This window comes from Grampus griseus (genome assembly GCF_964374135.1).
Source record: "Grampus griseus genome assembly, chromosome: 6".
In the NCBI taxonomy this organism is placed as follows: Eukaryota; Metazoa; Chordata; class Mammalia; order Artiodactyla; family Delphinidae; genus Grampus; species Grampus griseus.
Genome location: NC_139000.1, coordinates 109,879,570 through 109,904,827, shown reverse-complemented (window position 1 = coordinate 109,904,827; position 25,258 = coordinate 109,879,570). Strand labels below are relative to the sequence as shown.

At 36.2% G+C, this 25,258-nt stretch overlaps 1 protein-coding gene across 1 annotated transcript in view; it reads left to right on the top strand.

The window, feature by feature from the left end:
• The window catches only part of GALNTL6 (polypeptide N-acetylgalactosaminyltransferase like 6), a gene marked incomplete at both ends in the record, with an annotated part of 1,149,883 nt that overhangs the window by 394,561 nt on the left and 730,064 nt on the right, over positions 1-25,258 (top strand). The window lies entirely within an intron of this gene.

Genomic DNA, 25,258 nt, shown 5'->3' with positions numbered 1-25,258 from the left:
AGTTCTAGACACTTGGCAGGTGGATCAGAAGAGCCAGGGACCTGAAGTAGGCCATACCTGGGCAAACGAACAGGCAGTTCAGTGGGATCCTCCAGTAGGTCTGCTATGCATAGCAGATTCTAGTCTTAGGCTAGGGATAGAGGAAACATTTTACTTCTTGGAAAAGTAACAGGAAAAATTATGTCCTTCTAGGAGGACTTAGGTTGTTGGAAACAGGGATTCAGAAGGGTATAGATGTAATAACCGAGAAGATAATAACCTTCACTGATGATAGGAAGTCCATATTCTATTATTCAACCAAAGGAGCTCTGTTGGGTTTTTTGTTTGTTTTTTTGTTTTGTTTTGGTTCTTGGTTTTTTTTGTCATGGTGAGGATATCACAGAAATTGAGAAGCTATGGTTTGGTAAAGACATCTTAGCAACACGGAAATGGTGCATCCCAGGTCAAATGAGCAGCAGAATCACGAGTAGCCGCAGGCTGAGGTTCTCCTGGCCAGCCTTCCTCCTGACTTCTCTCCCCAGGAAGACAGGAGTGAGATATTCAGATAGTTATGACAGTGTTCAGGGCTTTGGTTGTTCTCAGCTCTGGATCAGGTGTGCTTGACTTAATTAGAGTCTTCCATTTTCTTCTTTCCTTCCTTTCCTCCAAATAAGACTGTCCCCTACCCCCCTGCTTGTCGTAAGAATGTTCCGTGTCCCTCAGAGCATCAACCTCTTCCATATGACATCATCCCCCCAACCTTGGCATGACTCCGTGAACAGTGACAAAGGCAAGCTCCTTACCAGAACCCTTACGTTTCCAGTCCTCTGATCTTTTTTTTCTGTTTGCTTGATCAGCCCTGTATTCATCCAACCATCTGTTTCTTTTTTTAACCACAAGATGCTGAAAGTTTGGGGAGATGTTCTCATAATCTAACCACAAGTTAGTAATAATAATACAAATAGTAATAATTGAATAGATGTTTTGTACTAGGGGCTTTGCATATGTATTTTATTTAAATTTCACAATAACTTTGATAGATAGGTATTATAATCCCCAATTTGTAGAAAGAAAAAAGGAAAGAAAAAGAAATGAGTTCTTAAGAATTCATGAAATACTATCTAAGGTCAAACAGCCAATAATTTGTAGAGAGAGATTAAAAGGTTGTCTTATGCTCCATTACACCCCACTATCAGACATCAAATGATAGTATTTGGGCAAAATGAAGTAATGGCAAGAGAACATACGGGAGAGAGACACACCTGGGTTCATATCCTAGCTTTTCTGTGTAAGTGGCAAGTCAGTTTGTCTATCTGATGTTCTACTTTGCAGAATTGCTATAAGAATTAAAGATACTATAAAGTAATTGGCCAATTATTTGCACATACTATGAACTCCACCAATGATAACTGTAATTATTTTTCCATCTAAGTTACTTTCACTTGATTTGATGTGCCTATCCTTTGCTTGTGCCAGTGAGTTTTGGACACAAAATCCAACACTTCACGTTTATTTCTGCTACGTACTACCCTTTCTGCCTCCTGGAAAAATGTACCTTTAATTTTCTCATCAGAGCTCAGGGCAAGGGAAATTGACCTACAAAGAAAATTGGTGATGAAACAAGTTTCCTGAAGAACAAATTTTGTGTGCAATTGAAATACTTTTAAATGCTAGTATGTATGATTCACTGGAAGATACATGAAAAGTGCAATAGACTATACTTTATCATTTTAAAAAAATACCGTAGAATATAACCTAAATAAAATATGCACACACAAACACACATGCAGTTATAAAGTCAAAATAAGATAAACATCTCTGTTCCCAATAAGCAGGCCAAGAAAAAGGGTCATTGGTACTATTCTGTCTCCTCCAAGTCTTGAAATTTGTGTTCACTCTTACTTTTCTCTGTAATTTCTTATGTCTAAACAAATATTGTTGCATTTTGCCTATGTTTGGACTTTATCTAAACATTGAATCATATAGTATGGCTTCTTTCATTCAAAATTATTTTTGAGATCCATTCTTGTGTGTGCACTTCTAGTTGATTTGTTGTAACTGTTGTTTAATTTTCTTTATTTTTTATATAAACTTTTCAAATCTTTAAACTCCTAGGTTTTTTAAAACATGTATTATGACAGTGGTCTCATTGTACCATTCTATCCCCTCCCTTCACCCGAACTAAATATAAAATCATTTTTACCAGTAAAGCAGATAACTTTTAATGAAATGGGTGAACTCCAAAATGGAAATTATAAGACTTCAAAAGATTATTTTTTTTCCCCACCACCATCCTCCCCCCACCCCCCCGCTTTCCCCCTTGGTGTCCATACATTTGTTCTCTACATCTGTGTCTCTATTTCTGCCTTGCAAACCAGTTCATCTGTACCATTTTTCTAGGTTCCACATAATATGCGTTAACGTACAATATTTGTTTTTCTCTTTCTGACTTACTTCCCTCTGTATGACAGTCACTAGGTCCGTGAACGTCTCTACAAATAACCCAATTTCGTTGCTTTTTATGGCTGAATAATATTCCATTGTATATATGTACCACATCTTCTTTATCCATTCGTCTGTCCATGGGCATTTAGGTTGCTTCCGTGACCTGGCTATTGTAAATAGTGCTGCAATGAACACGGGGGTGCATGTGTCTTTTTGAATTATGGTTTTCTCTGGGTGTATGTCCTGTTGTTTAATTTTCCACAGTGGTTTCCACTTTGTAAACATTCTGAGAGTTCCCAGGTTTGGGTTATGTATGACGCTGCTCTAAGTGTTTTTGCGCATGGTTCTGGGATAGAGACAATATTTTCTTAGGGTCCATATTTAATAGTAGAATTTGCACGTCTGAGGAATGCACGTTTCAGTTATATTATGTGGTACGTGACAAACTGTTTTTCAAAGTTGATATGCTGATTTCACTCCAATCAGTAATGGATGGAATTCCCATTGCTCTGCATCCTGTCAACACTTAATATTACTGTCTGATTTTTCATTTTTCTCAATTTTGTAGTATGAAATAATCACTCATTGTCACATAAATTTGCATATTACTAATTTTAATGTAGTTGATCTCTTATTTATGCTTGTGGGCCATTTGTGCCTTCTCTTAGGTAAAAGTCCTATTCATTTCTATTTCCAGTTTTTTGATTTCTTTTTCTTATCCACAGAGTGCTCTTAATTTTTTTGAATAGTATCCTTCATCAGTTGTGCATGGTGAAAATATCTTATCCCACATTTTGTATATTTTTTTAAAAAACTCTGTATATTGCCTAATGAGTAGAAGTTCTTTTGTTTTAGTCAAATTTACAAATAATTTTTAAAGGATAGGCTTAATTGCTGTTCTACATTGTCTTTTTAAGCTTGAGAATTTTACCTTTTACATTTAGGTCTTAAATGCAGCTCATCTTGATTTTTATATCATGTGAGGTAGGGGCCCAATATTTCTTTGGGTTTTACCTAGTTAGATATCCAATCAACAGCACCATTTATTAGAAAATGTATCTTTTCCCACATCGATCAGCAGTGTTGACTCTATTATAAAAAGTTTCCATATTTGTGTGTTCTCATTCTGGTTTCTCAGTTCTGTTCCGTGAGTGAAAAACTTTGAGCTAATGAAATAATATCTTATGTATTATATCTTTATAACAATTGTGGATATCTGGTAAAGTTCATTCTGCTTTCTTTGCTTTTCTTCTTGGGAATGTTTTGCCAATCTTTTTTTTTTTTTTTTTTTTTTGCGGTACACGAGCCTCTCACTGTTGTGGCCTCTCCTGTTGCGGAGCTCAGGCTCAGCGGCCATGGCTCACGGGCCCAGCCGCATGTGGGATCTTCCCTGACTGGGGCACGAACCCGTGTCCCCTGAATCGGCAGGCAGACTCTCAATCACTGTGCCACCAGGGAAACCCTGCCAATCTTAACATTAGGATTTTCTTTAAACTTTTAGATTCAACTTGTCAGACTTCATGCACAATATGCACATACACCCAGAATATTGGAATTTTAGAATTGTATTAAGTCTGTTGATAAATTAGGGAATAATTTACATTTTTTCCAATATTAAATTATTCATTCCATGGTATATCATTATATTTCTTGGTGCTTATTTGTTGTCTTTAGGGGTGTGTTTGTAATTTTATTCTCAGACATCTTCAGTGTTATTCCTAGAAAACTAACATTATATGGGTATTGAGCATGTTGTTGATCTTATTGAAGTTCTGAACTATTTGTAGCTGGTATAGAGAAAGGTTAATCATTTTTAAATATAGACCCAAATTTAGAAAACATTCTAAACTCTTTTATGAATTATAATCATTTACCCATAAGTTATTTTGGATTGTTAGTGTAGATACTCACAATATCTATAAGTAGTGACAGTGTTTAAAATTTTTTCCATCCTAGACCTTATAATTTTAGTTATTTTTACTCTGTTTCTGCACTGGCTAGGAACTCGAGTATCATGTTGTCCAGTGGGTATTGGTGGCTGCTTTTGATTTGTTAAGGTTCTGACAATAGCAAATTAGATATTTGTGTTAGCATTTAATCTACCTAATGAAAATGTACTGTACACTGTTCACTAGGCCTTCTGGATATGACTTTCTGAGAGTTTTACTTTTTTTACACCTAAATGAATGTTGATTTTAATCAAAATTTTTTTTGTTTGCATGTATTGAAATAAGATCTATTTTCTCCTGAGTATGTTGTATCTATTGATTTCTAATAGAAATCAAACTTTGAAATTACGGGCTAAATCTGACTTTTTATTACTGGATTTAGTTTGCTACTATTTTAGCAATTTCACATCTTTACTCATGAGTGAATATTGGCCATGAATTTTTCTTTCTCATAGAATCCTTGTCAAGTTTTGGTAACAATGTAATGATGGTTTCATCAAATGACTCGACTAATACCTCTCATCTTTCTACACTTTGTAATTGCTTGTGGTATATTAGAATTATTTATTTACTAAGACTTAATGATCCTCTTGTGGGTGAAGATTATCTGGACTGGACTTCTCTTGGAGCAAAGATTTTTCATTCCTGTGTTAAAATGTTCCTATTTATTAACACATTTATTCATAACATCCTCTTATTAAAGTGTTATAATGTCTGTCATGCTTAAATTTATGTTGCTTTTTCTTTCAAATATCATTTGTCATTTTTCCTTAACTTATTACACTAGGAAATTGTCAATTTTATTAATTATGTCAAAAACCAATTTTTGACATAGTTCATCTTATCTATTGTGTTTTTCTCATTGATTTACATTCATATTTATTACTTCTTTTCTTTGACTTTTACTATATTTTTCTAAATTAGAAAATTAGATTCATACTTCCTTAATTTCAGCCTTCTTCTGTTGTAGAATAAGCATCTAGGACTCTAAATTTCTTTCCAAGCACTGCTTTAAGTACGTCACACTGGTCTGTGGTTTGATGTTTTATATTTGTTTGTTATGTTTTAATTATATCGTTTTGGTTATGTTTTCAAATGTCTGTCCTACTAAATAAACACTGAAAATATCTTAAAAATATGAAAATCCAGAAACTACTTCCTGATGAGATCTCAATAATCTTTATAAAAGTGTATTAGCATACTATACCAGATGCATTTTATCAAATGTCTTTGTTAGTGTTTTTATTGATGTTGTTAGTTTACGTTTTGTTTTGACAGTTACATCTTTGTGGCATATTTGATAATTTTTGAAATATCAGGTATTTTAGGTAATCGTTTTTATATAAGCAGGTGGAATATGGGGGAAAGGAGGTAGTTGAGTTATGAGGAAATGGTGAAGATGCTTCCACCTTTGAGAAAAATGGAGAGTTGTTTTTTTCTTTTCTTAATTAATTTTTATTGGAGTTTAGTTGCTTTACAATGTTGGGTTACTTTCTTGCATTACAGCAAAGTGAATCTGTCATACATATACATATATCCCCTCTTTTTTAGATTTCCTTCCCATTTAGGTCACCACAGAGCATTGAGTAGAGTTCCCTGTGCTCTACAGTAGGTTCTCATTAGTTATCTGTTTTATACATAGTAGTGTATATATGTCAGTCCCAATCTCCCAATTCATCCACTCCCCTTCCCCCTTGGTAACCATAAGTTTGTCCTCTACATCTGTGACTTTATTTCTGCTTTGAAAATAAATTCATCTCATTTGAACTTTGCAAATAAGTTCACCTGTACCATTTTTCTAGATTCCACATATAAGTGATATTGTACGATATTTGTTTTTCTCTTTCTGACTTACTTCACTCTGTATGACAATCTCTGGGTTCATCCACATCTCTGCAAATGGCACTACTTTGTTCCTTTTTATGGCTGAGTAATATTCCATTGTATATATGTACCACATCTTCTTTATCCATTCCTCTGTTTATGGACATTTAGGTTGCTTCCATGTCCTGGCTATTGTAAATAGTGCTGCAGTGAACATTGGGATGCATGCATCCTTTTGAATTATGGTTTTCTCTGGATATATGCCTAGGAGTGGGATTGCTGGGTCTTATGGTAGTTCTGTTTTTAGTTTTTTAAGGAACATCCATACTGTTCTCCATAGTGGCTGTACCAATTTACATTCCCACCAACAGTGTAGGAGGGTTTCCTTTTCTCCACACCCTCTTCAGCATTTATTGTTTGAAAATTTTTTGATGATGACTGTTCTCACAGGTGTGAGGTGATAATTCATTGTACTTTTTGATTTACATTTCTCTAATAATTAGTGATGTTGAGCATCTTTTCATGTATTTGTTGGCCATCTGTATGTCTTTTTGGAGAAATGTCTATTTAGGTCTTCTGCCCAGTTTTTGATTGGGTGGTTTGGTTTTTTTGATATTGAGCTGCATGAGCTGTTTATATATTTTGGAGATTAATCCCTTATCATTTGCTTCATTTGCAAATGTTTCCTCCCATTCTGAGGGTTGTCTTTTGTTTATGGTTTCCTTTGCTGTGCAAAAGCTTTGAAGTTTCATTAGGTCGCATTTGTTTATTTTTGTTTTTATTTTCATTACTCTAGGTGGTGGGTCAAAAATATCTTGCTGTGATTTATGGCAAAGAGTGTTCTGCCTGTATTTTCCTCGAAGAGTTTTATAGTATCCAGTGTTATATTTAGGTCTTTAATCCATTTTGAGTTTATTTTTGTGTATGGTGTTAAGGAGTGTTCTAATTTCATTCTTTAACATGTAGCTGTCCAGTTTTCCCAGCACCACTTATTGAAGAGACTGTCTTTTCTCCATTGTATATTCTCGCCTCCTTTGTCATAGATTAGGTGGCCATAGGTGTGTGGGTTTATCTCTGGGCTTTCTATCCTGTTCCATTGATCTATATTTCTGTTTTTGTGCCAGTACCGTACTGTCTTGATTACTGTAGCTTTGTGGTATAGTCTGAAGTCAGGGAGCCTGATTCCTCCAGCTCTGTTCTTCTTTCTGAAGATTGCTTTCTCTATTCGGGGTCTTTTGTGTTTCCATACAAAGTGTACAATTTTTTGCTCTAGTTCTGTGGAAAATGCCCTTGGTAATTTGACAGGGATTGCATTGAACCTGTAGACTGCTTTAGGTTGAGAAAATGGAGAGTTCGTGCATGGAAAAATATACATAAAAGGAGCAATTGAAGGATAGATTCCCAGACCTTAGGTGTAACTTAGAGTTCTTTTCTGGTACCTCTGTGCCCTTAGAGTTATAGTAAATTATAAGGATTTAAAAAAATTTGTTACAAGAATTCTAACTAATGTTTTTAAAAAAGCAGAGTTTCTATTATTTCATAATCTTTGGGGAGTAGCATTAACCAAACCAATTTACCCATAGATGAATAATATCCAACATTCCATTTCAGGTTCAGGAAGGCTTCCCAGAAAAGGTAAACCAAATTTTCAAGATAAAGTCATATCCTGATATGAGATACATTTGTGCTTTCATCCAAGTAATTTTCTGAATGCTCTTTCTCATTATTTCCTATGAACCCAGTCATATTTTAGGCATTTTTTCTAATCATATATCTTATATATGATCCCATTATATTTCATTTAGTTAGTTTCACATCATTTGAGAATTTATTGACATTAGATTTTGTCTCTTAACGGTTTAGCTCTCCTTTTGGGTTTTATTGTATCACAAAATTGATAAGCATGCTTGTTGAACAGTCATTCAAATTATTTATAAAAGTTGAATGGAAAGAACTGAAATACAGATTCTTTTGATATAATATGATAAAAGATGGTGTGTAAATTGATATTGACCCATTATCCAGTAAGCATTGGTATAATCATTATAGCAACTAAAGAGATATCCAGCTGACATCGCTCCATATACAAATTGTTTTAAATACCATATATTTCTGAAATAAAGATAAACCCTGCCTATGGCATTTCCCTGAACTATGAACCTAATAACTTCTGCTGGATGTTGACAAGAAAATGCAATTAGTATAGGTAGCTGTTTCTTAATTAATATGTGATGTTCCTGAATCCTCATGACATAGTTTTGAAGTCATCCATCCAGAGTGATGCAGGGGTGTGTGTGCATGGGCACACTTGCACATGTGATTTGTGAAATCGTTAGTAAGACCCCTGATTTGTATTTGTAGAGAGCACCTATTTATAGTTTTGAAATTTTAAGATTTTTCTTGTCCAGTCTTCTTTTTATTCTAACTCAGAGTTTCACTGTGTTTATCACTGTTTTTTTGGATTTCAGTATGTGTGAACTCAACATGAAAAAAGCTGTTTTCAACCTTTGTATTCTCTCTCTTTCTTTGAAATAGTTTATATCCTCATATAATCACAATCAATTCCTGCATCCCACTATGTGCCTCAGGAATCCTGTGAAATTATATTTAACTTCTCACTGTTTCCAATTGCTTAGTTGTACTTACAGGTTCGACTAGTCAAGGCTTTTACTATCTTGTCATTTTAATAATTTGTTCATTCACTTATTTGACAAATACTTCTAAATGTCACTGTATTTCAAATACTGCTCCAACGTCTGGAAGAAAAAGATGGAGAAAAATGAATTCCAGTGGCTGTTGTATAGGGAGAGCATAGTTGCAGGGGCTTTCACTCCCGCCATGACACCATGGTTGTCACAGTGCCATGACATGACCTGGTTATTGACACCATGGCTATTCGAATCCTGACCATTAATCTCTCTTGCCTAAACTATTTCAGTGGCCTCTTCACTGATCTCCCTGCCCCACTGTCAGCTCTTCAAGTTACAGCCAGAGCAATCTTCTAAAAATATATATCAGATCATTTCACTCCTCTGCTGCAAAGCATACAAGGCCCAGTCATCGTATCCAAAATGTACTCCAAGTCCCTTCCATGAGTATGAGATATGGCATGGTCCACCCCTGACCCAGGGCTCTGTCCTTCTCTCCTGCTGGTCGATGCGCAGTCTCTCCACTGGCCGTGTTGTCCTGTTTGTTTTCCCTCAAGGATGATAAATACCTTCCAGGACTTTTCACTTGCTGTTCCTGCTGCCTGGACCAAACACTTGTGTGTATCTTCACGGCCCACCCCGCCCCTTCCTTAAGGTCATGAGACAATATATCACCTGCTTTGATATGACTGCCAATCACCATGTTATCATAGAGCGAAAGAGTCCTTTTCATTCTCTCTCCATCACTTGGCCCTACCTAATATTTATAGCACTCATCCTTCTATCTATATTTGTACACATATGCATTTATTTAATGAGTTAAAAAGTTGCTGTTCCCTGAGTTAGAATCACTTACCCAAGGGCTCTAAGTCACATTAGCTTGAATCATTTGAATTAGGCTTTTTAAATAATGACTCTCCGGTATTAGGAAAATACTGTGAGCATGGCTATTTTTGTCTCCTGGAGATTGCATCCCAGGCCCCCTTAAACCTCAAAATCTGAGTTCCTAAGGGATCATACTAATCAGTCTGAATGTCCATCACAAAACATCTGAAAGGTCTGAACTAAAACGCTATTTGAGAGGTAAGAAAGTGCCATGCTTTAAAATGATTCACATTAGGCTTTCCTCAGTTCCTTCAAACAAGAGCTCCCTTTATTGCTGATCAGGGAGCCATATTGCTCTTAAACATCTTTATTCGACATAATTGAACAAGATTGCCCACAAAACAGAATGGGAAACAAATGTGCTCCATCTGGGAGAGCCTGTAACTACTTTGCTTTCAGAAAGTACAAAATGGTAGTTTTGCTGTGACTACCCGTGGCTCCTGGCCGTCTTTTATTGATGCCTCATGTCTTCCTTTTTTTTCCCCTGTGCCATACAGTAGGTCCTTAGTAGTTATCTATTTTATACATAGTAGTGTGTGTATGTCAGTGCCAATCTCCCAATTTATCCCTCCCCCACCCTTTCCTCTTTGGTAACCATAAGTTTGTTCTCTACATCTTTGACTCCATTTCTGTTTTGTAAATAAGTTCCTTTGTACCATTTTTTTAGAGTCCACATATAAGCGATATCATTCACGTCTCTTAAAAAGAGTATCTGGCATCTTTTTTGTTACTACAAACAATGAACATTAATGAATTAATGAACAATGAAACATTACTGAATAATGTTTATTGTTAATAATTTAGTATAATTGATACATCTATGATGTGTTATCAGTAAATTTCATAATGAGATTTGCTGGAAGGTGGTCAACTTTGGGAATATTGCCCAAATCACATTCATTATTATTCATTAGATTCAAATGAACTTTTAATGCAATATTTCCTTTGACACTCATTGTATAGTAATGAAAACGTAAACTGGAACTGAAAAGATGGAGAGCATTCTGTGGAGATGTATCATTTACGTGGTTAATAACAGAACAGAATTTAGCTGAAACTGAAGTGAGTGACAGTTACCTAGGGAAAAATACCTTCAATATCACAATATGAAAATAGCAGTGTAGAAATATCTCAGATTTGTTAAACTGCGCTCAGTTTGTGTTAAAAAAAAAAAGACGAAATTAACTTTTAAAAATAATTCACTCTAACCATATGTTGCAGAAGTTGAAATATCAACTTCCCATGGGCAAGTGTGCGTGGGATTAATTAGCCATTTTTTCCTCATTAGTAGAATGTGGTTTAATGGTCATGCTTATTACAGAGTTATTTTAAGTGTTAATTAAGTTATTTAAGTAAACTGAGCTGTAGTGTATACTCAATATATGGATATCTGTAGGCATGCGGACCTTGTTTTATTGTACCTGGCAAATATTATGCTTTTTGGAAACTGAACATTTGTGGCAACCCTGCTTTGAGCAAGTCTATTGGCACCATTTGTCCAACACATTTGCTCATTTCCCGTCCCTATGTCACATTTGGTAATTCCCACAATATTTTAAACATTTTTATTATTATTGTGTTTGTCATGGTGACCTATGATCAGTGATCTCTGATGTTCCTGTTATATTTGTTTGTGGGGCACCGTGGACCACTGCACCCATACAAGATAGGGAACTTCATCAGTAAATGTTGTGTGTTCTCACTGCTCCATGGCCACCCATTGCCCTCTTTCTCCCTCCCTCAGGCCTCCCTGTTCCCTGAGACACAACAGTACTGAAATTAGGACAGTTAGTAACCCCAGAATGGCCTCTAAGTGTTCAAGTGAAAGGAAGAGGCCCATGTCTCTTTAAGTCAAAAGCTAGAAATGATGAAGCTTAGTGAGGAAAGCATGTCAAAATCCAAGACAGGCTGAAAGCTAAGCCTCTGTGCCAAACAGTCAGCCAAGCTGTGAATGCAAAGGAGAAGTTCCTGACGGAAATGAAAAGCGCTGCTCCAGTGAACACATGAATGATAAGAAAGCGAAACAGCCGTACTGCTCATATGGAGAAAGCCTTACTGATCTAGGTAGATGATCAAACCAGCCACAACATTCCCTTGAGTCAAAGCCTAATGGAGAGCAAGGCCCTAACTCTCTTCAATTCTGTGAATGCTGCGAGAGGCGAGGAAGCTGCAGAAGAAAAGTTTGAAGCAATAGAGGTTGGTTCATAGGTTGAAGGACAGAAGCCATCTCCATGACATAAAAGTTCAAGGTAAAGCAGCAAATGCTGTTGGAGAACCTGCAGCAAGTTATCCAGGAGATCCAGCTAAGATAAAGAATGAGATGACAGATTTTCAATGTAGATGAGATAGCCTTCTGTTGGAAGAAGATGCCGTCTAGGACTTTCACAGCAAGGGAGGAGAAGTCAACAGCTGGCTTCAGAGCTTCAGAGGACAGGCTGACTGTCTCATTAGCAGGTGATGCACCTGGTGATGTAAGTGGAACCCAATGCTCATTTACGAATCCAAAACTCTTGGGCCCTTAAGCATTTTGCTAAATCTACTCTGTTTTTACTCCATAAGTGGAAAGACAAAGCCTGGATGACAGCACTTCTGTTTACAGCATAGTTTACTGAATATGTTAAGCCTACTGTTGAGACATACTGCTCAGAAAAAATAGATTCAAATATTACTGTGCTTTGAGTAGGCACCTGGTCACCCAAGAGCTATGACGGAGATGGACAGTTTTATTTTCATGCTAGCACAACATCGACTCTGCAGCCCATGGATCAAGGAGCAATTTTGACTTTCAAGCCTTATTATTTAAGAAATACATTATGTAAGGCTATTGATGCCATAGATAATGATTCCTCTGATGGATGTTAGCAAAGTCAATTGAAAATCTTCTGAAAAGGATTCATCATTCTAGATGCCATTAAGAACATTTGAGGTTCATAGGAAGAGGTCAAAATATCAACATTAACAGGAACGTGGAAGAAGTCGATTACTTTGAGGGGTTCAAGACTTCAGTGGAGGAAATTACTGCAGATGTGGTAGGAAGAGCAAGTGAACTAGAATTAGAAGTGGAGCCTGAAGATGTGGCTGCATGGCTGCTATCTCATGACAAAACTAATGAATGAGGAGTTGCTTCTTGTAGATGAGCAATGAAAGTGGTTTCTCAAGATGGAGTCTACTCCTGGTGAAGATACTATGAAAATTGTTGAAATGACAAAGGATTTAGGCTATGACATAAACTTAGTGCATAAAGCAGCAGCAGGGTTTGAGAGGATGGACTCCAGTTTTGAAAAAGTTCTGCTGTGGGTAAAGTGCTATCCAACAGTATGTCATGCTGCAGAGAAATCGTTCATGAAAGGAAGAGTTAATGGATGTGGCAGACTCCATTGTTGTTTATTTTAAGAAATTGTCACAGCTACCCCGGCCTTCAGCTGCCCTGACCAGTCAGCAGCCGTCAACATCCAACATCAAGGCAGGACCCTCCACCAGCAAAAAGATTATGACTCGCTGAAGGCTCAGATGATGGTTAGCATTCTTTAGCAATAAAGTAGTTTTAAAGTTCTTTGTTTTTTCAGACATAATGCTATTATACACTTAATAGATCACAGTACAGTGTAAACATAACTTTTAAATGCACTGGGAAACCCAATATTTTGTGTGATTTGCTTTACTGTGATAGTCACTTTATTTTGGTTGTCTGGAACCAAAGCCACAGTATGTCTGGGGTTTGCCTGTGTTCACATAACCTTGATTCCTATGACTATGTGATTAGAGATTGAATCACCTAGTCATAATTTTTCTCATGCCTTCAGATCTCATCAGTTGACACAAAGTCTCACCAAAACACTTCCCTAGGGTGTCCATATTTATTTATACTTCAAGTAACACTATCTTTAGGATTTCTTATTACAGACATTTTGTGAGCATCTTCCCCAAACCTGTTTGCCTCTCGGTATTGTTTTTATCCCATGTCAAAAACATCTTTCCTATGGTGGTAGCTGTGGTTATTCTCAAATTTTTTCTGCCTTTAAACGCCCCCTATTTGGAAGGAGGCATATGAGTGGATAATGACTCCTGATGATGAAAAGGTAGGAACATGTTTTGCTGAACCAAGATGGTGTTTGATAAGAGCTAATAAGGAAAAGGTGAGAAACACGTAGTGAAGTAAAGGATTTGCATGTAAATGGATCAGGTAGACTAAGGTTAAATTGATTTTTATGCCTGCCGTTCATGTTTCTGAAGTCTTGTACCCAATTTTAGTCTTGCCAGTTTTAACCTTTTCCTGTACAGCTCTGAAGTAAGTGTGGCGTTGTTAATCTGTATTCCTAGCAGCTCGAGAAAACTCTCATGCCCACTGTACTTAATATTTACACTTCAAAGCCATTGGTAATAGTTCTGCCAATAGTGGCTCTAATCTGGAAACTCCACGAAGTTACATTCGCTACTTTTGCTGTGGCTTTACTTTTTAGTAGGAGTCAAAGCCATCCTTGCATTTAGTGTTGTACAGTTTATGTACTTATGTAGCATATATATTTTAGGAAGAAGAGTACAAGAACTAAAAGTAGAGAATACATTTTTGATGACCTAGGACTCTGTCACCATTAGGACATTAGTTGAGTTTTTGCAACATGCCAATGCTGTGATAACTGAGAGTTTCCCATGATTTGAGGGAAATCACTAATTTGTTTGATCTCAAGTGGTCATTAAGGCGTTGTATTTCAGACACAAGGCATAGAGATTCAAGTGGTTATTTGAACATCCTCCAAAATTCATATCCAGGACCTGGCATAAATTTATTAGTATTGAGTTCTGGGCCACCATGGCTCTAGGGGAAATGTATGTGCTCACCCACTGGGGACGGAAAATGCCAGCTGGGGAGACCAATGCAGGACTTTCCAGACACTGGTTCAGAACCACGAACCCCAGTTTGACTTGATGCTTTTTGAGTGAGTAGCAGTGGTTTTTGAACAGCCTTCGTGCCAGATGAAAGCAGCTGTGCCTTGTGATACTTCTTAGTCACAGAAACATGGCATAAGTGGTCCTCAGGAATACTAGAAGCTCAAGTCTAGCGTTGTTTGATTGTGTTTAATTGAAATATAGTTTACAATGTGTTAGTATCAGGTGTACAGCAATTTTCTCTCTATATATATGTATATATATAATTATTCAGATTCTTTTCTCTTATAGGTTATTACAAAATATTGAGTATAGTTCCCTGTGCTATACAAGGTCCTTGTTGGTTATCTATTTTACATATAGTAGTGTGTATCTGTTAATCCCAAACTCCTAATTTATCCCCCCCCCTTCCCCTTTGGTAACCATAAATTGGTCTTCTATATTACCCAGCCATAGAAAAGAATGAAATAATGCCATCTGCAGCAACATGGATGGGCCTAGAGATTATCATACTAAGTGAAGTAAGCCAGACAAAGACAAATATCATATGATATTGCTTACATATGGAATCTAAAACAATGATACAAATGAACTCATTTACGAAACAGAAATAGACCCACAGACATAGGAAACAAACTTAGGGTTGTTTAATTTTGAAGGAAATTATCTCTGCCCAAAAGTATGTAAAAGAAACTTGCATTATTTATAAAACTTAGACATCATAAAATAATGGAAAAATAAGATTTGATGGTCAAGGGATTTAATTTAATACAGTGTTTGGTTTACTGGTGTGAAGTGACAAGGAGAGCACAGTGGAATTAGTATTATCAGGCGTTTTATAATGATTTGAATTTCCTTGGTGACCAACTGAGCCTTAGGCATGCAAATACATTATTGGACTAGAATGAATGAATTAACTTAATAGGCATTGACCTAGATTAACTGTCTAATGGAATTTAGTAGTACACATTAATGGAAGTATATTTATTAGTAGTGATTCCACTCGTGCCCAAAAACTTTTTATTTTGTTTTGAAGAACAAGAATCCTTAAGGAAAAACTTTTGAAATTATACCAGATGTTTTACAAATAAATTATTGGATGGATATTTAATCTTTAGTTCTTGTGTTTTGCAATAATAGAAATATTTTTATGCAACTTGATTAGGTACTTTGTAAGCCTCTGACATATGTATCGCAAGTATTTTAAAACCAGAACAAAGTCATTAAAGTATTATCTAAATTTGGAAAGTCAGTTATAATTATGACGCAGACCTAGTATTTTTTTCACTACAAACTCTATATTATTATTTACTTTATACGACCTTTTCTCATTTCATCCTTTCTATATGCACAGTGCCTTAACTTGAGTACAGTGGGTTTTTTGCACATTGCCTCAATGTTTCTCACAAAAAACCCTATAAAGTAGGGATGGTTAAATATTATTAATCTTTTTTTTTTTTTTTTTTTTTTTTTTTGCTGTACGCGGGCCTCTCACTGCTGTGGCCTCTCCTGTTGCGGAGCACAGGCTCCGGACGCGCAGGCCCAGCGGCCTTGGCTCACGGGCCCAGTCGCTCCGCAGCATGTGGGATCTTCCCGGACCGGGGCACGAACCCGTGTCCCCTGCATCAGCAGGCGGACTCTCAACCACTGTGCCACCAGGGAAGCCCAGTATTATTAGTCTTATAATAAGGAAATAGCTATAAATATAGCTTAGATGATTCTTCCTGTTTTCCACTTTCAACATATGCTTGTGCTAAAATTAGCAGGCATGCATAGATTCCTAATCAGCAATATAAACCATTATAAACTGTATTTAACTTATTTTAATCGAAATTATAATATTGTAAAAGTATTAGCAAACTAACATGTCTGTGAAACAATTTTTCACGTTCATAAACAACTGTATGGAAAAAGCTACTTTTAAGTACTCAAAAAAGAGCAGTGCTACTTCTTTTTATTAAAGAGACTTGTAGTCATTTTTATTTAACAATGAACAAAATATATTTGACAATAATTCAATACTTTTTTTTAATGAAATACACATTTCCCATAAGGTTTTTGCACTGTTTAAAGGTGCCTTAAATATTTATTTAAATATAGTAATGTATGAGTTCCTTCATATTGAAAGCAATGGACACGCAGATTACCTCAGTCAGCTAATGGAAATTTAATTTAATAATAAATGTGGGGACTTCCCTGGTGGTGCAGTGGTTAAGAATCCGCCTGCCAATGCAGGGGACACAGGTTCGACCCCTGGTCCGGGAAGATCCCACATGCTGTGGAGCAACTAAGCCCATGCGCCACAACTACTGAGCCTGCGCTCTAGAGCCTGCAAGCCACAACTACTGAGCCCACGTGCCACAACTACTGAAGCCTGCATGCCTAGAGCCCGTGCTCTGCAACAACAGAAGCCAACGCAATGAGAAGCCTTCGCACCACAACCAAGAGTAACCCCTGCACAGCGCAGCTAGAGAAAGCCCGCGAGCAGCAAAGAAGACCCAATGCGGCCAAAAATAAATAAAATATAAATAAATTTATTAAAAAATAATAATAATAAATGTGAAGGTGCTGAAAAGCAGAAAATACTCTCACAAGCATCCTTCCTGGACATTATGAGAAGGGAAGTTCAGCAGGTGACATGGAAGCATTACCAGCCTCACAGCAGCTTTGCAGGTACACAAAGAACAGGCAGTAAGAAGCGCTCCTTCTCTCTGCCGAGCACGCAGCTTTCTTTTGCGTCTTAGTTGTCTTCTGCCTCCGTTCTCCTTTCCGCTAACGACTGATTCTCACACTGTATCTCCAGACCTGAATGCCCTACAGGTGAGGATGCCACTGGTCAGAGCAGTCCCCGGGCAGTTTAAGTTTTCTCTGTGGCTTACAGCTCCTGTGCCAGGTTTCCTCAAACACTGCAGGACAGCTTGGTGTTAAGTGATTCCACGTGTGTCAGTAAACATGGTTGAATGCCCATGGCCACAGTAAATTAGGAACTTGGAATAAAGTACAGCGCGTCCTGTCTTATGAATCACTTCTGGTCATTATTCAGAGAAGCAATCAATAAACATAGCAGACACTTGAAGCACACTGCACTATAGCCAGTTTTTATCTTCTGATTATTCTACATAACACGTACTTATCCTGAAATAAAGAGATGTTGGGGTGAGGATGATGTGATCAGGGTTTGTTTTGGGGTTCTCCAGAGGAGCAGAATCAATAGTATGTGTATGTCAACATGGAGAGAGATTTAAGGATGTGGCTCATGTGATTGTGAAGCGCTGGTGAGTCCAAAATCCGATGGGGTAGCACTGCAGGCCGAAGACTTAGGACAGAGTGTCAGTTCACATCCAAAGGTGATCCACTGGAAGAAGTCCTTCCTGTTGGGGGCAGTCAGCCTTTGTTCTATAGGGGTCTTCCACCGATTGGATGAGGCCCACCACACATGGAGGGCAATCTGCTTTACTCAAAGTCCACCATTTTGAATACAGTAAGTCCTCTACATACGAACCTTCAAGTTGCGAACTTTCAAAGATGTGAACGTGCGTTTGCATGTCCAGTCTCGTAAGTTAGTTTATGTGTCTGGTGTACATTGTCACGTGCATGCATCCTCTACTAGTGGTTGTGCATTTCTGTACTTTACTGTACAGTACTGTATTGAGTACAGTAGTACAGTATCTTTATTTCAAGCCTGGAATGTCCGGAAGCAAGCGTAAATGTAGCGGTGATGTAGCTGGTACTACTGTACTTTTCAAGGTAAGATTAAAAATGTTTTCTTTATTTTTGTGTTTGTTTTTTATGTATTATGTGTGTGAAAAGTATTATAAACCTATTACAGTACAGTACTATATAGCTGATTATGTTAGTTGGGTACCCAGGCTGACTTTGTTGGACTTATGAACAAGTTGAACTTACGGACACACACTCGGAACAGAACTTGTTCATGTGTCGGGGACTTACTGTATCAGTCTCATTCAAAAAAACACCATCCAGAAATACTCAGAATAATGTTTGACCAAATATCTGGGCGCTGGGCTCAGTCATGTTGACACCTAAAATTAACCCTCACAAGACTCAACCAGGCGTGAACAGACACAGGAATTGATGCTGTGTGAGCCAGGGAAAGCCTGCGTACCAGGCTGGAGGGTTCTGAGAAAGTGAACTGGTTCCTTCCTACACCTGCTCCTGGGAGTGGATGAGACCCTGAAGTGGACAATTCTAGGAACAGAAGGCCTTCACATGGCTTCCTCAATAAGGGAAGTTGATTTAATGACCTCCTACCAATTCTGGTGTGGCCACCAAGATAGAACAGGTGAACCTGCATTCCAAGAGACAGCAAAACCAAGAGGAAAAAGGAGCAATAGTCACCTAAGGGGGCCAACAGCCAGAGAAAGGAACACAACAGGAACCCTCAACAGAAGAGTTGAAATCTAGTGAAAGATTCAGGAGGGGATGGAAGACAGGCTGAAAGACAGCAGCAACAGTATCAGTAAAGCTTTCAAAGAGGACAACTAAACCCTGCACAGGGCTTTCTGGAATTAAAAATGGGAATTTCAACTTAAAACATGTAGTGCAGGTATAAAAGTAATGGATGATGACTTTTTGATATTATTTTTCTTTTTTAAATATTGAGGTAAAGTTGATTTAGAATATTATATGTTTCAGGTGTATAAGAGTGATTCACAATTTTTAAAGGTTGTACTGCCTTTACAGTTATTATAAAGTACTGGCTGTATTCCCTGTGCTGTACAATATATCCTTTTAGCTAATTTATACATAGTATCAGTAGTTTATACCTCTTAATTCCCTACCCCTATCTTGTCCCTCCCTCTTCCCTCTCCCCACTGGTAACCACTAGTTTTTTCTCTGTATTTGTTAGTCTGCTTCTTTTTTGTTATATTCACTAGTTTGTTGTATTTTTTTAGATTCCACATATAAGTGATATCATACAGTATTTGTCTTTCTCTGAATGACTGACTTCACTTAGTATAATGCCCTCCAAGTCCGTCCATGTTGCTGCAAATGGCAAAATTTCATTCTTTTTGATGGCTGGGTAGTATTCCAGTGTGTGTGTGTGTGTGTGTGTGTGTGTGTGTGAGAGAGAGACATCATCTTTATCCATTTATCTGTTGATGGACACTTAGGTTGCTTCCATATCTTGGCAATTATCAGTAATACTGCTATGAACATTGGAATGCATATATCTTTTCAAATTAATGTTTTTGTGTTCTTTGGATATATGCCCAGGAGTTGGATTTCTGGATCATATGGTAGTTCTGTTTTTAGTTTTTAAGGAACCTCCATACTGTTTTCCACAGTGGCTGCACCAAGCTACATTCCCACCAACAGTGTACAGGGGTTCCCTTTTGTCCACATCCTTGCCAACGTTCACTATTCGTAGACTTTCTGATGATCGCCATCCTGGCAGGTGTGAGATAATAAGTCTGTGGGTTTTATTTGCATCTCCCTGATGATTAATGATGTCAAGCACCTTTTCCTGTACCTGTTGGCCACCAGTATGTCTTCTTTGGAAAAAATTTTATTCAGGTCTTCTGACCACTTTTTAATCGGGATGTTTGGTTTTTTGGTGTTGAGTTGTACGAGTTGTTTATACATTCTGATTATTAGCCCCTTGTTGGTTGCATCATTTGCAAATATTGTCTCCTGTAGGTTGTCTTTCCATTTTGTAAATGGCTTCCTTTGCTGTGCAAAAGCTTTTAAGTTTAATTTGGGCCTGTTTGTTTATTTTTGCTTTTCTTCCCCTTTGCCTTAGGAAACGGATCAAAAACTATTGCTGTAATTTATGACGAAGAGTGTTCTGCCTGTGTTGTTTTATGGTAGTTTTATGGTTTCTGGTGTCACATTTAGGTCTTTAATCCATTTTGAGTTCATTTTTGTTCATGGGATTAGAAAATGTTCTACTTTCATGCTTATACATAGCTGTCCAGTTTTCTCAGCATCGCTTATTGTGTATTTAGATGCTCCAATGTTGGGTGTGGATGATGACTTTTGAGACACAGATTAGGTGACAAAGATTAAATATAAAAAATGTATTAAAGCAAGGCAGAAATTAATAGACAGATATTATGGGCGGAAAGGTTAAAACAGTGAAGAGATGTGTAAATTTTAACCAATAAATGCAAGAGAAAATAATTAAAAGTAAATATTAGGTTTCTCAAATATTTCAGCCCCAAATAGGAAACATTGATGAAAAAGACACACCTAAACAGATGTTAGTAAAATTTCAGAATTAAGTAAGAAGTTTATATAACTTCTTATTTCAAGCCTCTTGGCAGAAATAAGAAGTTATATATAAAGGAGAGATAATCAGTCTGGCCTTGAGTCTTTATCTACAACTCTAGAAATTAGAATCCATAATATAATATCTATATATAATATAATCTAATATCTATATAATTATATGTAATTAGATACTTAGATATAGATATAAATAGATATATATTTCACCATTCAATATATACAAGATTGGGAGAGTATATTACCCACATACCCATTCTGAATAAACTGATAAAGAATTCTAACCAAGGAACAAATAAATGAGAATAAAATCTTCAGAATAGGAAAAAATAAATAAAATTTTTGTGGGCCATGTATAGTAAAAAAAAAAATATCTAGTTGAAGAAAAAGGGACTAGAAAAGCTTTATTTTTCTAATATGCAGTTTTAAAAGTGATTTATTCAAGAAAAAAATTAATATGAAGAGTTTAAAGCAGCATGCCACCTTACCAAGGATGGAGAGGTTTTTAGAGAGTAGTATGCTCTAAAGGTCTCTTGAGGAAAATATGACCTGTGGGCGAGTACAAGATGTCTAAAGGCTATAACTTATTAGAAGCAGTTCCATGGGAGGAGAGGGGGATTATTGGGTATCTTGTTTTCACATAGTAACAGAGATGCAGGCATATGATCATGATAATGATAGGAACCTGATGCCCTATGACTAAGCTGATGTACCCATGAAGGACAAAATCACACTTAATATTATTTTGAAACCATTTTAAGTTGGCGATATCCAAACATTTTTTATCTACAGAAGCAGCAGTTTCCTCAAGTTCAACTTCATGTTTATGTTTTTGTATGAACATAAAAGTTTACAAAAAGTTTGGGATGATAAAGACAGATTGCTAATGAAATGACAAGGATTATTTTATTTACATGATCAGAATAAAGATACTGTATTTTATATTTTAAATTAAAAATCACACTAAACAATGTGGACCCTACAGGGTAGGTCATGGAAGTTGGAAAAAGGAAGAGGTCATAGTGGAATAGGGTGGTCAAAGCATCCGGGAGAGAGATGGAAATTAAATTAGGTCTTGAAAGATGGCTGGAAGAAAAAAGACATTCCTAGGTTGGGGGTAGGGAAAGAGATCTAAGCAAAAAAGGAGAAGCCTGTTTTAAATGTTGGAATAGATTGTCATCATGATGTCATGACCAGTGGGAGACAGATGAATGTCATAGACCACGAAGAAAAGGGGAAATGACAGTAATGCTCAAAGCACACCATTGTTTCAAACACAGCTTAGCTAGTACAGAATATCAAATCCTGCAGTGGGTGGCATTTCCGAAGTGAGATGCCACGTGTCATTCTGCAAACTTGCGTGTGACTGGGAGGTCATAGTGATCATCACAGTTGTTCACGTCAGTTCAGTCTCTCTGAGAAAGAATCCAAGCATGTAGTACAATCAGCACATCTGTTTCAAATATGTCATTTTCAGAAAGCATAGTCACCAATGAAATACATGTCACTGAACATATATTGATAGTATTTTCTGGTTTCCTTTGAATGTGTTTATTCGGGGAGCTGGTAGAGAGGATTTCTATAAGGCATTAAAATGAAGATACTATCACTGGTGAAGAAAACTTTAAGTATTCAAACGAGGCTATTTTGTTGAACCCAAAAGCAAAACACTGATGGACACTTTCAAATAGGGCTGAATCTGTGCATCACATTCCTGAAGCTTTTAAACAGTCTATCAGTCAAAAAAAGTCAGTGATGACAATTGCAAAACAAATGTTAATCAAAGAACCCTATTTACTACTACTGATGCTGTGAGACTTTTTTTATGGTAAGAAATCAACATTCTGCTAAAAATAGCTTCTGTTAATTTATACAGGATCTTAGCTGTATTCCCACAGAAAGGAATGCCAACTGTTGCTAAGGCACCTGTTTCATTTTCACTTGAAAAAAAGTCAAGAAAGAGAAGTGCCAAACTTAGAACATTTTACACTAGAGGAAGAAGAATATGAATTTCTCAATATAATAGAAAAAAGGAAGTATTGTGTCTGGATACATTAAATATTAGTAAAGAATGAGGCTGTCTTTTAACTCACCTCTGCATTTGAGATTCTGATTATACAAAAGTAATAATTTTGCTTTGTCTGGTTCTAGCTCTGACCTGCTACAGATAACTTTTTTCCTTTCAGCCTTTAGATGTTTACACACACACAAGACCTACAAATGCTAATCACACACTAAACATTTTCACCTCTCCCATGAAGTATAAAATAATGTTTCACATGAACAATATTTTGTTCCCTCTTAGAGAATGGAAGAATAATAAAGAAGTCAGAATAGGAGTGACCATGGAAGAAAGAGTTTAAAACCCATTTATTCTATTAGTTCATGTATGAAGAGAGCATCATATATTTCTGTGTACACTGGTTTTCAATTTCAACAAGAGAAGAGATAAATATAACCAACTTAACATAAGTCTGACTTGTCTTAAATGATTCAAGTGGCTTAATTATCATCAACTAAGATATTTTCTTATATCAACTTCCATTTTGGACTTTTCCCCTGTTTTTATGGGATTTTATATTAACTGTGCTTTTATTTGGACGTAGTATTTATGTGTTCATATCCTTGATCGGTTTGGGGAGTTATTCAGTCATTTAATAGGTTATTAAAATAAATTATGACTAAAAATGGTTGGGAGAAATTCAAACAAAATAGAAAGTTTCTTAATTTGTTTACATAAGACATCCCCAAAGAGCTGTGCTGTAGGGTCTTTTATGTCCTTAAGACATAATTTTATATTTTAAATGATTGTTTAATGTCACAAGAGATGGTAAGATTTATTTTCCCTAGAGAGTTCGTATTTGAATCATAAGATCTCTACAAATATGCAATTATGCTATCTCTGACAGAAGTGCTCAGAATACTGCTTAATTTCTTCCTCACTGACCTGATAGCCCTCCGGTACCTTAAATCATTAGTGTTATCACAGTTTGATTTGTGGGTGCATGAAGATGGTTTCACTGCCACTTACTTTTTAAATCCCTGTACTGCAGTAAATGGAAAACTATCAGTGGAGCCTGTTGAAAGAGTTAGTTGAAAGAGCTGAAGATAATAGTGGTTTGCTAATATGTTAAAAATGGAAAGTAAATATTTTTAAATATATGCTATTTTTAACAGTGGGAATTGATGCTGTCGACCTCTAAATAGACCATAATTTGAACCTTTATTCCATCCAAAACAACTAGTTACTTCTAAACATCTCTAATAAAAAATGCCTCTTTTCTTTCATCCTGCTCTTTCTACCTACAAACTTAGTGCATATTACGATCTCATTTATACTCTAAATAAATGCATGCATATGCATGTACATGTATACATGGGTACATCTGGGTGATTGTGAGATGATGGGTGATTTTTATTTTATATTTTGTGCTTTGATATTTTTCCAAGTATTGTGCAATGGCTATGGTTGGCTTTTGTAGTTGAAATTACAAATATACTGAATATGTATCTTAAATTAAAAAGAAAACGAAGTAAATGGGAAATCAGGTAGGCAATTAAGAAACAGTGAAGAGAGAATAAACAATATCCATTTATTTAACTAATATTTCAGCATCTGCTATTCATAGCCATTATGTTAATGCAGATATTTTTAGTGCAGATTCTTCCAGTGCCATGCATATGTATATGTGTGGAATATTTTTACAACAGCCTTGAGATTATAAGGTATGTATTGATTTACAAAGTGCTTTCACTTAATATATTATGAAAAATTTGCACCTTTTACTAAATATTATTTCACAAATACCAGAGTCTCCCATTTCAGTAAAAAGCACTATCATCTCATAGATAAACAACAAGGACATATTGTACAGCATGGGGAATTATAGCCATTATCTTATAATAACTTAAGATGGAGTATAATCTATGAAAATACTGAATCACTGTTCTGTACACCTGGAACTAATATAATATTGTAAATCAACTATACTTCATTTACAAAAAGCACCATCAACTCCCTGACTTTGTAAGCCTAAAGCCAAGAGTTACTCTTTTTTTTCTTTTTTCCCCAGCTTTAGTATGACATGATTGACATACAACATTTTATAAGTTTTTGTTTTTGAAAGAGGAACAATTTAGCCTTAGGCTCAGCAGACATAAAATCATATTTCAATAATCAGATCAAATACACAATGAGAAAAAAGAATTGCAAAAACTATACAACATTATTCATTGAAATTGTAGCTGTAGGTAACTGATATAGGAAGTATTACAGTTATAACTTTTGTTCTCCAAATTTAAGAAATTTTATGAGTGAAGTAACAATCACCATACTAAACTCCTATATTCATATTTTGAATCAATTCTGTTTGTCAATAACTTCTTTTAAAT